A 16,234-nucleotide genomic window follows, 5' to 3' on the forward strand; every position below is an offset into this window, starting at 1 on the left:
ATACAAACAGGAGGGTTCTTTTTTTTTTTTTTTTTTGTGGGTGTTTGAAAACCTCTATGATTAAAAAGTTAAAGAGAAGAAAAGCCTTCAGATTTCTTTTTTCCTTCCATTCATTTATTCGACCAGTATTTGAGTATTTACTGTGTATTTATTGAGAAACTCTTCTAGACTGTACAGTCCAATGTAATAGGTAGCTGCCACATGTAGTGATTGGAATTTAAATTTTGAATAATTAAAATAGAATATTGGGAAGTATAAATATAGAATATTGCTATCTTCACAGATCATTATCTTGGGGCTTTGGTAGAGGTTGAAAGAATATAAAGTTCCAGCCCTTGTCAGCTTTCACTGTAGCTTAGATAGGATCAAACAGGAAGTATGTTGTGACAAGTGCAGTGGAGAAGATAAAACTGAGTATGGTAAAAGCAAGTGCTAGGATAGGAAAGTGATGGTTACTGTTTTTATTCATGATGCCCAGGGGATAAAATGGTATTGAGCAGAGACTTGAGGAAGTAACTAACAGAGCCATGCAAATATTTTGGGGAAGAACAGAGGAGGGCAGATACTAGCATGTTCTAGAAGGCCAGTGTCACTGGGGTAGAGTAGGGAAGAACTAATGATAGCGGAAGAGGTCAGAGATGAGGGGACCAGGTCTTGTAGCACCTCATAGGCCACTGTAAGACTTTGAGGACACTAGGAGGTGAAACCATGAGAAGGTTTTGAACAAAGGAGTAACATGAGTAGACAACTATCCTGAAGGGGTCACTCTTATGACTGTGTTGAGAATAGGAGGAATAAGGTGGCAAACGGGACCAGTTAGGAGGCTCTAGTGATAATTCTGGCAAGAGATGGTGGTGGCTTAGACTTGTGTGATTTTGGAGGGAGAAGTCCTTGGATTTTGGTGGTATGTTGAAGGTTGAGCTGGAAGAATTTGTATGTGGAATGTGAAAAGAAGACACTCAAGGGTGACTTTAAGTTTTTTGGCCTGAGCAACTGGAAGGATGAAGTAAAACTTGTTTGTGCAACTCATAGTTTTATATGTAGAAAATACAAAAGAAGCCACCAAAAAGATTACCAAAGCTGAAAATTTAGCAAGTAACAGGTTACAAAATAAATATACAATAATCAGTTATGGTTCTATATTCTTAGCAATGAGTGATCTGTAAAGGGAACTAAGAAAACAATTCCAGGGCTGGAGATGTGGCTCAAGCGGTAGCGCGCTCGCCTGGCATGCGTGCGGCCGGGGTTCAATCCTCAGCGCCACATACAAAGATGTTGTGTCCACCGAGAACTGAAAAATAAATATTAAAAAATTCTCTCTCTCTCTCTCTCTCTCTCTCTCTCTCTCTCTCTCTTTGAAAAAAACAAACAAACAATAACAAAAAAAGAAAACAATTCCATATATAATAGCATTCAAAAGAATGCTTAGGAATAAATTTTACCAAGGAGGTAAAAGACTGGCAAACAGAAAACTGTAAACATTGCTGAAATAAATTAAAGATCTATATAAATAAGAACTATTTCATGTTCATGGGTTAGAAGACTTAATATTGTTAAGATGGGAACACTCCCCAAACCGAGTTAAAAGACTTCCATATAACCCTATGAAAATCACAGTCACTGCCGGACACAGGGGCATACACCCATTATCCAGTTACTCAGGAGTTGAAGCAAGAGGATTGCATGTTAAAGGCCAGCCTCAGCAATCTCCCAAGGCTCTATCTCTAAATAAAATATAAAAAGGGTTAGAGATTTGGCTCAAGTGATAAAGTGCTCCTGGGTTCATTCCCTGGTACCAATAATAATAATAATCACAGTTGCCTATTATTATTATTGGCAGAAATTAAGCTGTTCCTAAATTTTATATGGAAATATAAAAGGACCCAGAAAAGTCAAACTGATCTTGATAAAGAAGAACAAAGTTGGGGCTGGGGATGTGGCTCAAGCGGTAGCGCGCTCGCCTAGCATGCGTGCGGCCCGGGTTCGATCCCCAGCAGCACCACATACCAACAATGATGTTGTGTCCGCCGAGAATTAAGAAAAAATAAATAAATGTTAAAATTCTCTCTCTCTCTCTCTGTGCCCCCCTCTCTCTCACTCTCTCTTTAAAAAAAAAAAAAAAAAAGAACAAAGTTGAAGGACTCGCTTACTACAAAGCTAAAATAATTAAGACAATGTGGGACTGGCATAAGGTTAGGCATATAGATCAATGGAATAATATACTATTTAGAGTCCAGGAAAAAAACCCTTAATATTTATGGTCAATTGAGGGGAGGAAATAGATAATATTTCTTTTTTTTTTTTTTTTGGAGGGGATCTGGCAGGGGATTGAACTTTAGGTCTGTGCTTTCCAACCTTGCTCTCTATTGCTAAGCTACACACCCAGCCCATCACTTGATTTTCTCTCTTTCTTTTCTCTCTCTCTCTCTTTCTCTCTCTTTATTTCTTTTGCTGGGAATCAAACCCAGGGCCTTGTGCATGTGAGGCAAGCACTCTACTAACTGAGCTTTATCCCCAGCCCCATCACTTGATTTTCAACAGGGGTATTAACACAGTTCAGTGGAGGGCAGATTAATTTTTTTCAATAAATGGTATCAGGACAGCTGGATATTCACATGCACAAGAATGACATTTATACAAAAAATGACTCATGAAATATCATAGATCTAAGTATAAAAGCAAAAAGTTTAAAGCTTTTAGAAGAAAACATAGGAATAAATCTTCATGACCTTCAGTTAGGAAATGCATTGTTAGATAGAACACCAAAGCATATGTGACAAAAGAAAAAATAGACAAATTGATTGAAATCTAAAAATTTGAGTTGTAAATGATACCATCAAGAAAGTTAACAAGACAAGGGCTTGGGAGTAAAAAGACAAACCACAAAATGGGTAAAAATACTTGCAGGGCATATATCTGAGAAGGGGCCCATATCTAGACAATATAAAGAGTTCCATGCAGCTCAATAATAAAAGACTTATTACTTGATTTTTAAAAATGGGCACAGGATCTGAGTAGATACACAGAAGAGATATACATGACCAGTAAGTACAGGAAAGGATGCTTAATATCTTTAGACATTAGGGAATGCAGAACTAACCACAACGAATACCACTTCACACCCACTAGAATGGCTATATCAGAAAGATGATAGCAAGTGTTGACAAAGGAGTGAAAAATTTGGAATCCTCGTATGTTGCTGGTGGGTATATGAAATCAAGCCACATAGAATTACCACATGAGCTAGCAGTTCCACTCCTAGGAATATACCCAAGAGAAATGAAAATGCATCACACAAAACTTTTGTACATGAATATTTACAGTATTACTTATAATAGCCACAAAATAAATCTTTTAAATATCACTCAGTTGATAAATGTATAAATAACGTGAAATATGCATATACTTGAATTATTTGACCATAAAAGAAATGAAGTACTGATAGATACTATAACATGGATGAACCTGAAAGTCATCATGCTAAGTGAAAGAAGCATGTCACAAAAAGGCATGTATTATTTTATTCCATTAATATGAAATGTCCAGAACAGGCCCATCTCTGGGGAGGGAGATTGGATTAATGGTTGCCTAGAGCTGAAGTGTTAGGGAGAATGGGGAGTAAGAAGTAATGGATTTCTTTTTGGGATGATGATTATGTTCTAAACTTAAATGTGGTGATGATTACATAGCCCTGTGAATATACAAAACCGTTGACTGGTCTAATTCAAATAGATGAATCATATGGTATGTGGATTATATCTGAATAAAACTTTAAATTATATATATATATATTTTTTTCAGTTGTCAATAGACCTTTATTTTATTTATTTATATGTGGTGCTGAGAAATGAACCCAGGGCTCCCACATGCTAGGCAAGTACTCTATCACTGAGCCATAACTCCAGCCCTTTCAAATTATTTTTTAAAAAGAAGGGAGTATTCCACTGTGTCAGATGCTTCAGATAGACCAAGTAAGATGAGGATTAAGAGAATTGGCTTGGGTTTTAGCAGTTTGAAAGTAATTGGTGACCTTGATGAGGCGTTTTGGTAGAGTGGCGGGTGAGTTCAAGAGAGAATAGAAAGAAATACATTGGAAACAGTAAGTGTAGGCACCTTTTAAGGAGATTTGCTACAAAGAGAATAGAGAATTAGGATATCAGGTAGAAGAAGAAGTAAGGGTTGGAGACAAAGTTTTATTTTCAAGATAGTAGATGTCTTTTGTATGCTGATGGAAAGGATCCCAGTAGAGAGGGAAAAATTGATATTGTAAGAAAGAGGTGAAAATTGCTGATAAGTTCACAAGTAGATAGGGATTGGTCTGATGGACAGTAGGGAAGGCAGAGCGTGTGAGTAGGGTAGCAATTAGATAAGGGCTGTGAGCCTGGGAAAGCTCTTGTCTGAGTACCCTATTTTATTTTTATTTTATTTTTTATGACTTAAGCCAAGAGTGAGATGTAGGAGAATCTGGAGGCTTGAGAAGAGGAAGGGAAAGTTTCCTCTGAGAGTGGGAGAATGAAAAGACTATGAAAATATAGACCTGTCAGGTAGCACTAAAGGCCCATGTAGTGTTAGTGGTAATGACTTTAAGGCAAGTGAGACCATGTTCATAGTCTTATCTTTTTCTGTAGCCATATTCAGCTTCATGGGTACAGATATGGAGATTTAATTTGGTTTGGAGTTTTTTTTTTTCTTTTTTTAAACAGTACAGGTACATAATCCCCTCTGCAATTCTGAAATCAAAAGAGTTCTGAAAACTCAGTTTCTCATTTGTTTGGTGAGTTTGACAGCACTTGATCTGAATGGTTGTGAAGCTATTTATAGACTTTGTCCCATTTAGTGGGACTGTGCCTGTGTTTTTGTTTGTTTGTTTGTTTTGTTTTACCTTTATTTTTGTTTGTTTGTTTGTTTTTCTATTAATTAATTAATTAATTATTTTAATGTGCTGAGGATCGAATCCTGCGCCTCAACTGGGTAGAGATTGCACTCTACCACTGAGCCTCAGCCCTAGCTCCCTGTGCCTGTATTTTGCTGCACAAATGTTGGGGTGCTATCCCAGACTCCTGGGGCATTTATGATATATACCCTATATTCCCATCCTAAAATTCTAAAAATCAAGACACATCCATTCTCAAGGGTTTGTGGATCTGTTTGACAACGCTGGACAGCCTTAAGGGATTTGAGGATGTGTATGACAAATGATTATCCTGAGGGACTACAGAATCTCATTCACCTAGAAAGGGAGAAAGTAAGCACATGAAGAGAAGATGAGGGATGCTGGAAAGGTGGCAGAATCAATGGACTATTGATCTTGGTGGGGCTGAAGAATTATTGGCATGTAAATGCTAGTTGGAGGATGCTGGTAAGGTAGGGAGAGTTTGTTTCAGCTGGGCTTTTAATCCTTAAAGGGTATAATTACAGAATATAAGTTAGTACTACCTTTTCAGTATCTTACTTGTGAATCCTCTGGTTCAGAGTGAATGGTTTATTCTTTCAACACAACATGCTGTGTTGTGTCATTAAAAGAAGCATCTCTAGCCAGTGCTTTGGTACTCACCTATAGTCCCAGCAACTCTGGAGGCTGAGGCAGGAGGTTCACAAGCTTGAGGCCAGCCCCAGAAATTTATCAACAACCTATCTCAAAATAAAAAGTAAAAAGGGTCAGGGATGCAGCTACACACCTAGCACATTTTGTACATTGTTGCTTTTAGGATAGATGAGAGTAACTTAATACAGTCACTTAGTGCTTATAAAATTATTTTTATTTGTAGGAAAAAGAAAGGAAAAACACATTCACAGGAAGTTCCATAGCATTTGAATTGCTTTACTGCTTACTCTGTCTTTTTTTTTTAAGAGAGAGAGAGAGAATTTTTAATATTTTATTTTTTAGTTCTCGGCGGACACAACATCTTTGTTGGTATGTGGTGCTGAGGATCGAACCCGGGCCGCACGCATGCCAGACGAGCGTGCTACCGCCTGAGCCACATTCCCAGCCCTGCTTACTCTGTCTTTACATATCAAAGCTTAATACCAAAAATGATTTACTTAACTTCTAGTTAATAATTAGGTGTTGGAAGACACTATATACTATGCCTAATGGAATATACGTGATCTGATGAGAAACTTTTCTGTTTTGACTAATAAATTTTAACCCAAATGGCCAAGCTTAGTGAAATATTATGGCCTTTGAAATATTTTAGGATTTGTTCTAAGAACATTGTTACTTCATTCAGTGAATGAATTTATTGTCCTACCAAATCATAGGCCTTACTTCTAGCTTGAGCAGAGGCGTGATGCAACACTGAATCAAAAACTGGAAAAACCCATGGAATCTTTGAGGACCCTGGGCAGAGCTGGCTTGACTTGTTCAGTGGTAGCCTCTGGCTATATATTCTCTTATATTAATAATCAAAGGTGAGTTATTGTAACTAAGTGTTAAGATGCTTCCACAAGTCCAGTGACTGGGCAGTCTGGACAACTGAGTGAAATTCTTCCTCAAGATTAAAAAAAAAAAAAATGGGGGTGTAGCTAAGTGATAGAGCTCTTGCCTAGCATGTGAGGCTCTGGGTTCAGTCCCCAGTACCAAAAGAAAAGGAAAAAGATCCTTCTGGAACTTTGTTCACTCATTTCCTTCTCCCGTATGTTATTATTGTAAGCTTTATACTTGCTCTTGGGAAAGTCAGATGCTTTTTATCCTTGTTTGCAAGTTTGACTACTTGACTGTTTGATTTTGGAAATATTGAATTATCACTGTATGTAAGGCAGTGGGTAGAATTCTGGCCAGGGTGTGAGAATTTAAGTGAGACCTGCTGCCCTCCCACAAGAAGCTTATAACAAAGCATTAGAGAGAACAAACATACATAGCCAGAATGCTTGGTGAGGGTGTATTAAAGAATTCAGAAGAGGGAGAAATTAATAATAGCATAGGGGAATTGGAGAAGGCTCCAGGGAAGAATGACTTTTTTTGATCTAGGCCTTCAGAGAAGAATAGATGGAGTTGTAGATAGGCTGAGATGGAAGGAAGGTCTTCTAGACAGAGAGATTGTATTGTCAGTGGATGGTAGAGGAAGCCAGGTATGGTGGTACATGCCTGCAGTCCCAGTTTACTCAGGAAGCTGAGGCAGGAGGATTGCAAGTTTGAGGTCAGTCTTGGCAACTTAGTGAGGCCCTGAGAAACTTAGTGAGACTCTGTCTCAAAATAGAAGATAAAAATGGTTGGGGTTGTGGCTCCGTGGTTAAGTGCCTCTGGGTTCAATCCCCAATACTGAAAGAAGAAGAAGGAGAAGGAGAAGGAGGGGGAGGGGGAGGGGGAGGGGGGGCAAGCTGGGGTCATGGAAAGAAAATAGCAATCAATTCAAATAGAATAAATGATAAGGGGGAGCACTTTTGCTCCATTTTATCATGAATTAGTCTGGAAGAACTTAGTATCTTCCAAACTAATATTTACATCTTTTCATTATGCCTAATGGAATATATGGGATCTGATGAGAAACTTTTCTGTTTTGACTAATAAATTTTAACCCAAATGGCCAAGCTTAGTGAAATATTATGGCCTTTGAAATATTTTAGGATTTGTTCTAAGAAAGAACTTAGTATCTTCCAACCTAATGTTTACATCTTTTCATTCTGCTTTTCTCTCATTTCACTTTTATTTGTTACCTACTTTTGGACATCATGAGAAAGAAAAAAACAATTATACATGTTGATTGTTAGCAATTGTGGTGACTTAGCTGTGGAAGGTTGAATTTTTTCCCCTCAAATAGAGTTTAGGAATTATCTATGAGTATTATTATTTGATGTTGACAGTACTTTTATGTATTGAATACTTACATTTTGCTAAGTGTTTTACTTTCATCATATTTTTAATTCCCAAAGCAACTTTCTGTGCTGCAATTTTAAAAATAAGGAATCTGAGTTTCAGAGAGGTCAGATATCTTGTCTCAGAGCTGAAGTTAAAAACCCAGGTATTTACAGTTACATTGAACTGTATGGCACACACATTCACATCAATAAAAGCTCCTTAGAAAGATCTTAGAAAATGGGAGGATTCAAGAAAGCTATTTCCTAGATAAAAGATATTTAGATAGCAAACATTGTTACAAAATTAATTTAGACCTTCATTACAAAGGTATCAGATATCTTTCTTGCAGTAAAAGGTCTGACCCAAAGAGACTGCAGAAAAGGTCGGGGTATTGGGGGTTTGATGAAGCATCAAAGATCTATAACCAATTTTCTTTTCCTGAGAAGAACAACTTTTTTCTTTGGAATACAAGATTCAAGAGATCGTATAGATCTACAATATTTTTTAACAGTAAAGAGGTGGGAAATATTTTGAGACTTTTAAATGGTGTTTTGTTTTTAATTCAGGTACACTTGGAATGGTTAAAGAAAAGTGGGGGTCATTGTAACTCACTTAAATCATCCAGGTTTGTCAGACCATCCTATGTGTTTTATTATGTAGGCTATCCACCTGTATAGTACAAGTGAGAAGGGGAGTAGTGTCTAAGGAAGAGTGGCAATGACAAAAACTTATCTAAAAGAATTTAACTAAAACAGGTAGGTTCCTCAGTTGTTTATGTAGATAGTGGAACTCTGGGTCAGTCATGAGATTATTCAGTGTGATTCCTTTTGTTGAAATACAATGAAGAGTGATGTGGGTATAAATGATAAACTAGAAGTCAGATTTTTTTTTCCCAGAAGGATTTCCCGCTCTGTGCAGGTACTTACTGAGCTCCTTCAGTGGGCCATGCAGGGTCAGGATGGTGAGCACAGTCAGCTAGAGACTCTATTCTCTGTGAAGGCGCCCTCAGCTAGTAGAGAAAATAGATACTAATCAAGTCATCTGCTAATGTAAATTAAGTACAACAGAGATAGTGTGTGTGGGGAGGGGGGCATGGTTAAAAATGTTTCCCTGAGGAAAAGATGGTTAAGCTGAGAATTAACCAGTGAGTACAGAAGGAGGAGGAGGTAATGTTGCTTCTGGAAACCTGTTCTAGGTGGTGCATGCTCAAAAAGAGCCCCATGGCAGGAGTGAGCATTGGGCATTTCAAGTATAGAAGGAAGTCTAGTGGGCAAGTGGAAGGCTGCTGGGGCACAGACCTGGAAGTTTAGCTTAGAGTGGAGAGGTAGGTAAGGAACCAGATAGTGTCCTGACACACTTGCATTTGAAGATAGTAGTCTAACTACAACAAGGAGAGCAAAATGGGGGAGGGACAAGAGGAAATGTGAGGAAATCATGACACTAGCTCAGGTGAGAGCACATGTGCTTTGATCTCCATTGCTTTCCCTTTACACTGGGTTAATAGTTATGGAATGAATGAAGATGATGTTAGAACATAGGCAGTGGTAATAAGCAGATTCATGAACATAAGACTTGGAGCTAGATTAAACGTTGGGGATAATGGGAGGGGTATTCTAGGGATAACTCTTAAGATCATCAAAGCCTTGAGAAGGAAACTCTTGGGGAAGGTATATGAGGAGAAAAGAAAGCTTGGAACTGAATCTTTAGGAGTGTCAGTATGTTAGTGGCGGCATAGAAGAGCTGGCTGAATATGGAATCAAACCAGAGAGATGCCTCATGGTGCCAAGAAAAGTGTTTCAGGAAAGTGAGAATGTCCAGTGTCACTTGCTTCTTCAAGAAGTTTAAAGGGTAAGTGATGACAGAGCTCATTAGGCATAGAGATCCTGAGACCTAGGACCACTCATTTTAGTAGAGTAATGGAAGCAGAAATATTAAGTGGTGGAGTTGAGTAGCGAATGGGCATATGGAAAGGAAAGGTCCCTACAGGTAGTGGTCATTTTAGGCCAACTTTATACCTTGACATGTACAGTGAATCCTTTTTTTTTTTTAATATTTATTTTTTAGTTTTAGGTGGATACAATATTTTATTTTTATGCCGTGCTGAGGATTGAACCCAGTGCCTCACACATGTTAGGCGAGTGCTCTACCACTTGAGCCACAACCCCAACCCCATGTACAGTGATTCTTTCCTAGCTGTTTGAAATTATAATCTAAGCAGATTTATTTATTTATTTATTTTGTACTTCAGATGTGGTATATAAAAATTGCAAGTACTACTTTTAGGGATCATTTGAAAGACTAGTGAGCCCTGAAGGTGGAAAAAGGTGGTAAGTGGGAGGCAGAATCTGAACAGAATTCTTAGGGGGGAGAGAGGGGAAGCAGAAGGAAGAGTAATCCCAAACCTTGGGAGTCTGTCTTTGTATCCCAGTGAGGGAAGGGCTGGAATACACAGGAGAGGAGTCGGGAGTCTAAGGGCTATCTGCCGCAGGGCAACCAAGTTAGAGAAAGGATTGCCTGAAGCTTTTAAAGATGTCTCAGACATCTGTAGCTGTGGACCCTGGAAGCTGGAGAAGTCAGAATTTATAACACTGAGTCATAAATTCAGAAAGCCAGGGACTATGTAGCCATAAAAACAAGTATTTTAAAAATTACTTAGCTTTTCAACAAGGGTGCCAAGTTCAGGCGTACCTGTAGTCCCAGCTCCTTAGGAGGATCCCTTGAGCCCAGGAACTCAAAGCTAGCCTGGGCAACATAGTGAGACCCTATCTTAAACAAAAGAGTAGACTCCTCAACAAATGTTGTAATTGGATATGACACATATAAGAATGACATTGGCCCCTACCTTTTGCCATACACGACAATTAAAATGGATCTTGGACCTATGTAGAAAGCTCTTAGGGAAAAACACAGGAATAAATCTTCATAACCTGGGGTTAGGCAGTTGTTTCTTAGATACAATAGTAAAGCATAAATGGCAGAAGAAAATATTGGGTTATAAAAAAACTAAAAAAAACTTCTGCTGCATGCTGGGTGGCACATTCCCATAATCTCAGCAATTCTCAATCCCAGGATGCTGAGGCAGGAGGATTGAAAGTTCAAGGCTATAGCCTGGGCAACTTAGCAAGACCCGTCTCAAAATAGAAACTAAAAAGGTCTGGGGATGTAGCTCAGGAAGAGCACTCCTGCGTTCAATTCTCTATAACACGAACATACACACACCTTCTGCTGCAAATGATATTAACCATCAAGAAAGTGAAAAGACACCACAGAATGGGATTTGATAAGGGACTGTTATCCAGAATATATAAAGATTTCTTACACTTGATAACAAAAAGACAATCCAATTTTTAGATGGGCAAAGGCTCTTAATAGATATTTCTCCAAAGAAAATATACGAATGGCTGGTAAGTATAGGAAGATGCTTTACATCATTAGCTGTCAGGAAAAATGCAAATCAAAACCACAGTGAGATACCTCTTCACGTTTAACAGGATAGCTATAAGTCAGTGTTTACACGGTTTTTACTAAGTAAATGTCCATAAGCAATGTACTGTCATTACATTTTCTTTTGTAAGTTTTTTTACTGGAGCTTATAATGCTGATTTTTAAAAGGTATGCTTAGTTTTCTATATAGCTATTGTGGTTTTCCCCCTCATATACTCCACATTCCTCAAATATACAAAATAACTTGTCATTTTGTCCCTCCCTCCCACTTTGGCTGCTTGGAAACCTTACTCCAAAAGTTCTCTGGGCTCTTCCTTTCTGAAATGGTGGCTCTTGGCCTGGGCCATCTGTTCCTGTTGCCCTTGCCTCTTCCCTGAATTAGACCTGTTGTCTAACATCTCATGTTTTTTTCTTTCTTGCTGTGCACTCCCATTTACTGAAGTGTATCCTCCTGTGAAGGAATGTGTGGAAAGTAAACTGAACCTTTGTGTATGAAGATATCTTTCTGTAATTCCCTCTATTGGTGGTTAATGATTTGGCTATATATGAAAGTTGAGGTTGGAAATCATTTCTCTCAGAATTTTGAAGGCATTCCTTTGGTGTCCTTTGATATTTGTAGTTGCCATTGAGATGTCTATCCCATTTTAATTTCCATTCCTTACTCTGAAGGATAACCACACAGTTTATTATCAAAACTGGGACACTTATGGTACTAGTCTGACAAAATATTAGCACAGTGAGCATAAACCAGAACTCTCTGGGTAAATTGGGACATGTGGTCACCCTCTTTCTATGTGACCTATTTTTTTTTCACTATTTCGGATCTTCTCTTTACCTGTGGTATTCTGAATTTCATGCTGATGCGTATTAGCAAAGACCCTTTTTCATGCTACAAGCCTGTCTTTGCAGGTTTGTTCCTATTCTTTAATTTTGGGAAGATTTTTTCATTATAATTTTATTAAAAAATTTCTCCCAACATTTGTTAGTCAGGTATTTGACTTTCTAGATTGTTATCTAAAATTTTCTTTCTTCTTTTATAATGAGCAAGGTGATGTTATACTTTTGCCTTCTTATTTTATATGTGAGAGATTTTTCAGACACTTCTAGTTCTATTGAAATTTTAAAAAAATTATGTTTAATTTCTTGTTTTAGTCTCTTCTTAAAGCATCCTGTTTTTAGGGAAGTATATTCTCTCACTTCTGGGGATATCTTGTATGAGTTTTTGGCCTTCCCTTCCTCAGTCTTTTTTTTTTTTTTTAAAGATAATATTTATTTTTTTAGTTTTAGGTGGATCTTTATTTTACATTTATGAGGTGCTGAGGTTCGAACTCAGGGCCTCATGCATACTAGGCAAGCACTCTACCACTGAGCCACAATCCCAACCCCCCCCTTCCTCAGTCTTTCTCTTTCCTTTTCTTTCCCTCCATCTTCCTGTTTTCCTTCTCTTCCTTCCTTTCTTTCCTTGTTTCTTTTGTTCTCTGCATTGCTTTCTTGAGTCTCTTTTTTTCAATTTGTTTTGGTCTGTGTTTGAGGCTTTCCTCCAGTGGTGGTTATCGTTTACTGCCTGTTTATATTTAAGGCTAAGCTATTAAAAAGGTTTTTTTTCGAATCTCTGAAATCTGGGCATATCTTCTTGCTTCTTAAATATAATTATTCTGTGACCTACCCCATTGGTCATCATACCCTCAAATGTCAGAACTTGTGTATTAGCCTGTTTGTGTTGCTATAACAAAATACTACAGACTGGGAAATTTATAAAATAAATAGAACTTTATTTTCTCACAGTTCTGGAGGCTGGGAGCCAAGAGGAAGACACCAACAGGTTTGGTTGTCTGGTGAGAGGTATTATTTACTTCCAAGATGTGGCTTTTATGTTGACATCCACAGGAAGAATGATGTATCCTCATGAGTTAGAAGGAGAAGGTCAAAATGGACAAAATTCCTTCCTCAAACCATTTTATAAGGGTACCAAATCCCATTCATGAGGGTAGAACCCTCAGGACTCCATCACCTCCCAAACGCCTTTCCTCCCAATACTATTATATTGGGGATGAAGTTTCACACACATGAATTTTGGGGAATGCCATCAGATCATAGTAGCTTGGAAATATTTGGGGCAGAGACGACAGCCATTTACCGTTTCCAGAAAACCTTTTTCTGGTTTCTACCTAGGAAATTATACAATTGAGTACTGGTATTCTATGAGTGGGAATAGGGAGGACAAAAGTTTCCAGAAGTTGGCATAGATCTTTTCACTTGTACCTCAGCCCAGCCTTCTGTATTCCCACTCTAGAGCTTCTGTGATTTAATTTTCCACAAAATAAACTTCCTTTTCTTCCAGTAAGAGGATATGGTCCATGTAGTTAGTCACTTTTCTGTGTTAGAGAATGTATAATGTAGAAAGTCCAAGTAGTTCTAGCAGCAGCATGATCACCACCACCACCACTACCACCACCCTATCTTCTGCTTCCTCCTCCTCCCTCCAGGATTCTGTGAACCTAAGTGACTCCACCGGTCTCTTTACTCCTCCGGTACTTGTGTAGTAATTACTTCTTACTCCTCTATCTCTTACTGCCTTGAAAAATGTCTGTGAAAATGGGCTCTTAATACCTCTTTCATTTTATTCTTTTCTAATAATAAAATACATTATTTTATGCAGCCTCTGTATTTAGGGGGGTTGAAAAGGAGAAAAAATAACCTAATGTGCTTAGTCTGCCATTTTTAACTGGCTCTGGAATGTATGTTTTCTAGTCAGTATCATAATATTGATAGATGCTCATTAGTACTATCAGTGCCATGACTGTTATATCTTTACTGAAACAGGAACCTTCAGTAACTATAATAGGAACTTGAATTTTAGTGGAAAAGTTTGTTCATGAAGTTGAACTCAGGAGCGAAATTAAATTATTGAGCCAATATCCCTAAAACTTCATTTCCTTACTTCCTGTATGCCCACCCACCTGCCTGCCTGCCTTCTATCTGCCTTCCCACCTCCCTCTGTCCCTCCCTTCTTCCTCTCTTCCTTCCTTCCCATTCTTCCTTGTTAGGAATTGAATCCAGTGCCTCACACATGCTAGATAAACATCTCCAGCCCTAAAGCTTAATTTTTCAACAACTTTCTTGAAAGCAGCTTTCCTAATTAAATTTAAATTCAGTGGTGATGATAGCTGTGGGAAATAGTAATAGCTGTGAGAATACTTGGTTTGATTGTTGTTTCTGTTTTCTCATTCCAACCTCAGACACAAAAGAATCTTCTGAAATTTTAGACTGAATAAACTGTACTGGCCAGAACGACGCATAATATCTTTTCAATCATCAATGACTGAAAAGCACTTGGGTAGTGAACTTGCAGCCCAGGATATGTGTAGTACCCAGAGTGCTTGAAAGTAACTGCTGCACCAAGTTGGTGTTTGAATGGAGGAGACCACTAAAGTGTAATAGATGCACTGCAGTTGTGTGTCTCCAATTCCCAACCTTTGTCAAGGGCATGTGGTACTCTCTTCCAGATGAGACCATCCCTGTTGTGCTGGAGTAGTCTTCCAGGAGCAGTGTGCTCCCCAGTGGCTGTGTCTGCTCCAGTCTCAAGGGATCAGGGATAATTAGGAAAACCAGGAATGGTGTTGTGATCTATTTTGTAGCAATGAAATGCCCTCATTATTGCCCCCCTTTCTGTTGTTTCTGTTCTTTTAATTATTATTAGCTGTGCTCCTCCCCCATTCTCTAGCCTTGCTCTTCACAGCATATTGACTGGGAATCAGAAGCCCATTTCTGCTCAGCCTTCAGGGCAGCTGTTTACACAGCAGTGATGTTACACAGGTTTACTGTGTCGTGTGTCTCTGTAACACTGGGTTTGGATCTTGTATTTAGCTGCCAGAAGTGACTGTGATGAAGTAGGAGAGATAAACTGATAGATTGGCTGCCAGAAAGATGTTGGGAATCAATCAGATAAACAGTGTAGAGAAATAGCTTGCTGTTTTCTAGTGATAATAAACCAGTGGCCTCTGGTCCCCACATTTTTAAACGTAATTGCTGTGGTAATAATGTCCAAAATAGGCAAATGAAAAACATCGCAGGAGGTTTTTTTAATTGCGATTGAGATATCCCTTTCCCTTTTGCAATAAAGATTCATCTTATGGAAGTGAATATTTTTATAAATTTATTTCTTCAGGCCTACTTACATAAACAAATAAAAACTAGAAAGTGAACTACTTTCATAGGAATTTATTTCTTCTTCACCATCCTACCCCAGCTTCAGCTATTTAATTTGGTGAAATATCTGTTTTGCTGCCATGCCTTACCTGCAAAATAATTGCTTACTTTTGTGAAGAAACATGTTTTAAAGCCAAACTTGTATTATTGATAGATGATCAACAGGAACTAGTTTATTTTAGCATGCACCCTTAGATTTTTCTCAAATTTTTGTTGCTATTTCTCTGAATATAACACTTATATAGGAAAAGTGATATCTAGATTCATTATTATAACTTAAAATTCTTCTCCTTTAATGTTTAACCTGAAAATCAATTTCTTCTCTTCACCCAGTACTTTAAGATCCTATACAAAGTCTTAAATCTTCGTGAAGGTGTAGCTTCAGACTTATGTTGGATGCAGTGGAGTGCCCAGTATTAATAGGAGAGTAGGAGAGTAATTCAGGATTCCTGTGGAGTTACTTGTGCAGGAAGAGAGACTGGCCCTCTGTGTTGTACTTGCCGTGTATCCAAATGACTTTGTTTTGGTTCCTTAAAATTTTTGTGGCTGTGAATGTGTAGGCATCATGTCTGGTTGAGTTATCTGAAAGCCAGCGTGGTAGAGGAGCAGCAAGAGGATGAAGTCCATGCTCTTAATTATTTATGGTCAGGGCTTTTGCTTGAGGAAGATCATCCTGACAGAGGTTCTAGTTCAGAAATTAACCATGCTGTTGGTGGGAAGCTGATGTATTTTCCTTTTTGCCACACAGCCCTTCCGATCTGACCTTTTAAAGATTCTCTCCTT

The 16,234-nt window shown here is 38.2% G+C and overlaps 1 protein-coding gene and 1 non-coding gene across 3 annotated transcripts in view; one reads left to right on the forward strand and one right to left on the reverse strand.

Annotated features, from left to right (window-relative positions):
* The window catches only part of Aatf (apoptosis antagonizing transcription factor), a 110,220-nt gene that overhangs the window by 57,550 nt on the left and 36,436 nt on the right, over nt 1–16,234 (forward strand). The window lies entirely within an intron of this gene.
* Trnat-agu (transfer RNA threonine (anticodon AGU)) lies at nt 12,551–12,623 on the reverse strand. The gene has a single exon. It is a non-coding gene; the product is annotated as a tRNA-Thr (tRNA).

Source organism: Ictidomys tridecemlineatus, chromosome 3 (genome assembly GCF_052094955.1).
Source record: "Ictidomys tridecemlineatus isolate mIctTri1 chromosome 3, mIctTri1.hap1, whole genome shotgun sequence".
Taxonomy (NCBI): domain Eukaryota; kingdom Metazoa; phylum Chordata; class Mammalia; order Rodentia; family Sciuridae; genus Ictidomys; species Ictidomys tridecemlineatus.